Source organism: Puma concolor, chromosome A1, assembly GCF_028749965.1.
Source record: "Puma concolor isolate L17-30 chromosome A1, mPumCon1.1.hap2, whole genome shotgun sequence".
Taxonomy (NCBI): domain Eukaryota; kingdom Metazoa; phylum Chordata; class Mammalia; order Carnivora; family Felidae; genus Puma; species Puma concolor.
Genome location: NC_141667.1, coordinates 173,088,200 through 173,094,012, shown reverse-complemented (window position 1 = coordinate 173,094,012; position 5,813 = coordinate 173,088,200). Strand labels below are relative to the sequence as shown.

Sequence of the window (5,813 nt, the reverse complement as noted above, 5' to 3'; positions counted from 1 at the left end):
TGAGTCTCCAGAGCTGACCTTTCTGTTTTATTTTATTTCTAACTAGGGGCGACCGGATCGCCAAAATCTCCAAGGGATATTCTTTGAATAAATACACCCAGTGCTCGCTTCAGCAGCACAGACACGTTTGGTAATTTTATTGTATATTTATTTGAAAAGAAAATATTGCCATTCGGTCATCACCACTTTCCAACACGCTATGCTTTAGCGTGTTCATGCTACAGTGACTCCCATATGGACAGAGCAGGGTGGGAGCCTGTGAAGACCGAGGCCAGTGCTAGAAGCTTCTCCTCCTGAGAAGCAACTCTGCAGAGCAGTTATGACCACAGAACAGCTCCGGGGAAGCCTTCTTACCATGCGTGCACCCCGTGGCTACAGCCACTTGCCCTTTGAAGGCTGAGCCCTTGAGCAGTGTCCTTTTCTGACATTGTCACCCAGAGTAGACATTTACAGCAGTCTCTGTTTTGCACAACAGACATGTGCATGTATGAGGCCTTGAGCAGGGTCAGCTATATAATTTGCAGGATTCATTACAGAATGAAAATGTGGGGCTTCTTTTTTAAAAAGTAGGAGAGGGCTTGTTTTGGTAGCTTGTATATTAAAATTGGAGCCATACAGAGAAGATTAGCACGGAAACTGCACAAGGATGACACGCAAATTCGTGAAGCGTTCCGTAAAAAAAGAAAGAAAAAGTAGGAGAGAAAATGCCTTTAAAGGCAATAAAATAGGAGCCCCTGAGTGGCTCAGCCGGTTGAGCCACTGACTTGATTTTGTCTCAGGTCTTGATCCCAAGGTCTTGGGGTCAGGCTCCACCCTGAGCCTGGAGCCTGCTTAAGAGTCTGTCTCCCTCAGCCCCTTTCCTCCCCGTTTGCACTCTCTCTCTCTCTCTCTCTCTTTAAAAAAAAAAAAAAAAAAAAAAGTATTAAAACATAAGGCTTTTTCCTTTCTTCTGAAGTCTCCTTTTGATTTATCATGGTAATTAGGTTTGTTTTTTTCTTTTTTTTTGTTTGTTTTGGTTTGATTTGGTTTTTGCTATTTAATGTCATTCTAAATCAGAAAAAATTCAACATTTTAATTTTTAAATTTTTTTAATGTTTATTTATTTTTGAGAGAGAGACAGACAGAGACAAAGTGTGAGTGGGGGAGGGTCAGAGAGAGAGGGAGACAGAATCTGAAGCAGGTTCCAGGCTCCACGCTGTCTGCACAGAGCCCGATGTGGGGCTTGAACTCACAAGCCGTGAGATCATGACCTGAGCCGAAGTCGGAGGCTCAACTGACTGAGCCACCCAGGCGCCCCCAGAAAAATCAACATATTTAGGTGATTAGCAGGAAATGTACCATTGGTCTTTATAGGGTGCGATACTAGTTTTAAATGAAAATATAAGAGCATTCGTCTCTCAGGTAGCATACTCAAAATTACACAAGCCAAATTTCAAAGCTGCATGTCTATTGTGGTTTTATTGCAACAGTGGAAACACTGCACAAAAGCAACTCTGCTTTTCACAGCACACATTCTACCAACTCTATTTTCAGCTTACTGAAGAGTAAGGAAAGACTGAACAGAAAATAAACCATTACCCTATCTTTTCCTTTCTTTCTGGGTCACCATTTTCAGTATTATTGGCCGACTCAAGAAAGTAACACAAGTAAAGAATGGGTTCCTTGATAGGGTTCCTTGTTCATTAGTGTTCATTAGAGTGTCATTGTCTTCCTCCGGGTCTGAAGCAGGTTCTGTTTTAAACAGAAAGCATGGCCTAAAGGGGTTGTCAATGACCCTTCATACCCAGCTATAAGACCCAACTTACTTGCCTGGTACTTGTACTGAGTCACTGAACTGCCATGCCTTGTGGATCCACCAGAATTCTTTGCTCGTTGAATGTCATCCATTCTATTTGTAAACAGGCCTACAAAGAGTCGCAGTGCCCGCACATATAGCATGTAACTTCTCTGTTCACACATGTGCTCCACTGTCCCATCACATTTCACTTGCAAAACACAAGTTCAAAGATAGCATGATTAAACATTTCAAGGTGCAACAATACAGGATTAAGTCAAACAAGGGACCCTTTGAACATGGGCCCTGGGATACTGGATGGTCTGCACATCCATGAAGTCAGGCCTGGCCTTGAACTAGGAAACCGCTTGTTTGATCGACTCAGGTTCAACCACGGAAAAGGTACCAAAGTCAAGAATATTTTTGGAAGTGTCAACGAGGAAGAAACACTTAAGTTACTATTTCTTACGTTTGTAGACCACCGGACATCAAAATTTGGTTTCCTTTGATTGAGTTCATTGGGTTGACTTCCAACACCTCTGGTTTCCTGTTCGATGCCACAGAATTATTTTATAAACTATGAATGAAATGGATTACCTCTGGCTTCATCTCTGCATGGGTGCAGGCACATAAGTTCCTCAACCTCTTGAGCCTCCAGGTTGCAGGGCACCCTTTTTATTCATTCCTGGGTCATGCCCCCTCAGACCCTTAAGTGGTGATGTCTTTTGGACGTGGCATGTGTGATTTATGAAAGGCTTTGGTTCTGGGTGGACTTTGCCTGCAGGGGCTGACCCTCCACCCACAGGGGATGATAGGTAGATAATAATGCCTTGAGAGACAAAAGAGGAACAGTGAAAAAAAAAGACCTTCGCCCCAAGGAGTTATATAATCACTCCACAGCACTGTGTACACACACACACACACACACACACACACACACACACACACATAGAGGTGGGGCTGCAAGGAAGCAGTAACATGGATTTCTTTCCCAAGGACTGACACAGCAAGTTATCTCTTCATAACTGACATTTTTAAAGCTGGCTCTATGCACAATTCAAGCTTTTGTCTTATTAAATTACTGAAGACAGGGAGGATACTAGGAGTCTGCAAATAATCTGTTTTCCTCAGACATATCAGGGCAGTTGCCAACCACGGCTCCCATCTTTAACTTCTTTCAGAAAGTGAACCTGTTACCTATCAAGAGATATAACCATGGGGCCGCATGCACATGTTTTTCTAGTGAGTTACATCCTGGCTGCGTCCCCACATTTTTCTCCTTGTGTAGTGTGGACGGTTCCAGAGACAAACCCTCACTGCTGTAACATTTTTGTGGGAGCAAGGAATGAGAGCTAGTCCATTGCATTCAGGAGAGTAGTGTGTTGGGCTCCATAAAGGAGCTGGGACCATCCTTCCCCTCCCTGCCCTTGTGCGCTGACCTCAGCCTGCCTTGTCTGCAAGGATAAACAACGACCAGTTTGGACCTGCCTCTGCTCTTGCTCTCAGTCTCCCTCTGTGACCTTATCCTTTGGCCACAGCAGTGTCCCAGAGGCATCGTGCCTGAAGCCGAGTGACTGGAGTGGCAGGGCTGAGTCTAGAATACCACAGAAAGGCGCTATGTCTTGGGTACCGTGAATCCTCCTTGAGAAACCTCTCCAGGTACCAGAATTCAGCATGACTTGCATTCCTGTCAATCAACCAAAACAGGCACAGATATTAACTGAGAGCCTTCTAAAGAATATGCTGGTGATGGACAGATGTATTTGAAAGAATAAAAACCACCGTTCAGAGTTTGGCTTTGCATATGTCTCACCGGATGACCTTAGACCAGTTATTTAATTCTGGAGGCTTTTGTTGTCTCAGAAGTAAATTAGAGATGAAAATACCTCTTGCCTATCTCACGGTTTAGAGATTGAACCAGGCTAAACACTGCACATATAATAACACACCATAAGAAAACTGTTAGAGTCGACTGCAATGTCAGGCATTACTATCAAGTGCCTAATACCATCCCAGGCGGCATGGAATAAAAAGTAACTAATATTTCATGCCTATCTGAAATGAAATCACAATCTTGTTGGGAGGAAAGGCTCTGTATGTGGTACAGATATGCTTTTTTAGATCTCCACATTATATATTGTTCATAACAACACTTCTGTCTACGAAGTTGGTTCTATGATTATGTCCATTTTACATATGAAGTAATGAGATGCAGTGATCCTGCATACCATTTGAAGGTCACATGCCCGGCTTCAGGAAAACGGCAAACTCAAGATATGAAACCCATGAAGTCTAACTCCAGACTCCAGACTTCACCTTGACACCATGCCGTATCTTTTCATTGGTATTATAGACTTAGTACAGGCAATAATTAAGTGGACTTAGTTATAGAAGAGATCAATATGTAATCTTCTCAAAGACCCTATGTATCTTTCCCTGGGAGCCCTACTTCTAGCTTTATGATAAGCCACAGTAATAGCCTAACCATAAAAACTAAGCCTTCTTAATTGCTCCCCCTCTAAAAGTTCTCGAAATCTGTCAGTTTATTTAAAATGCGGAGCTTTTGACGAAGCCCTTCATGGGACACTCAGACCCGAGTTTCTGATGCTGGTGGAGAGGGTGTCTACAGGAAATTGCCAAGCCGGTCCTATAGGTGCCAGCGCTCTGCTCACGTGTGGGGCTGAATCTGCCAATGAACATATTTGGTTAGGACTGCTTCATTGTGCCCGCTTGCTTAAAAGTACTGAACTGTTTTATAAGTTCCTTTGAAACAATGCATAAGGAAATAGAATTTAATAGCATTTCTGGCTCTTGAGTCAAGTATATGTCAGATTACAACGAGCAATTTGAAAACACCAAAGTAGCACAATTTAAAAAAAAAGAAGAGGTCTTAGTGAGAAGGCTGTTCTGGAGCAGAATATGACAAACTTAAGAGCCGCTCCATGTTCCTTCTTCAAATATCCGAGAGAATTCACTGGTTCCTAAAACTTCACGCATGTCTTTTGATTCCTCCTTTCAAAAATCGTAAAATCTTGGCATGACTGTTCCTAATTCGGAGTCTACTAATGACTATCTTGTGTTCCTTTTAGCTCTGTGTCCCCACACTGCTACATGAAACATGGGGGCCACATTCCAAGGGCTTTGGATAGCCATGCTGAAACTCCATAGATCTCTTGATATCAGAAAATGGGGTATTTTTCCCTGAATGGTTTTTTTTGTCATGAATTTTCTTCATGAGTTTTCATTTAATGTGAAGTGTTGAAGAGTGGTCTATTCCCTCACGCTCCCAGCACACTGTATTGAACACCAATCTGGTGCAGTGAACTTGGTGCTCAAGTGACCACTTATCAATGGCCATTCGCCATTAGAGATTTTAGGAATCTCTTGAAGATCTATGCCTCTGGCAGAATACTCCCTCGGAACCACGCATCACAGTGGGATGACGCAAAATCAGGCGATTTCAGAGCACTTTCTTAGGTGAGTTTCTAAGAGGTATAGAACCAGTGGACGTTTGACATTCAGCCAGAGATGCGGTCAAAGAACCCGGGCGGCCAGCAGAAGCCAGATACCCTGCAGCTGCAGCCACAAGATGCATGCTGAGTTTTGGATGTTTGTGCTCCAAAAGAACAGCTTTGGACTAAAAGAAGCCTTTTAAGGATCTCATGAGGAATCACAGGTGCCCCAGGATGACCTAAATGACAGTGTTTTCTGGAAGTTCTAAACACAGTGAGAACTGTGTGTGCAGAAGGATGGTCACACATGCCATTATGAGTCAGAGTTTGTCTTCCCTACTAGGCTCTAAGTCTGTGTCCAGTTCATCACTGTTTGCCTTGTGCCTAGTACAGGCTCTGGCCCCTGGTAGCCATTCAACAAGCTGGAGCGGTTTCAGAGGGTGGATTGTCTTTACAGACCAAGCTATGGGATCTGACCTGGTGAGGCATCCTCAGGACCCAGCCATTGCCCTGTAATATACACACTACACTAGCAAACCCCAGTTTTTCGTGGTGGCCCCCTCCTTGGGGTCAACTCTTGAGAATTC

At 43.5% G+C, this 5,813-nt stretch overlaps 1 non-coding gene across 1 annotated transcript; it reads left to right on the top strand.

The window, feature by feature from the left end:
* Positions 1-574: 574 nt before the first annotated feature.
* Positions 575-681, top strand: LOC112861804 (U6 spliceosomal RNA). The gene has a single exon (XR_003223698.1). It is a non-coding gene; the product is annotated as a U6 spliceosomal RNA (small nuclear RNA).
* Positions 682-5,813: the final 5,132 nt, after the last annotated feature.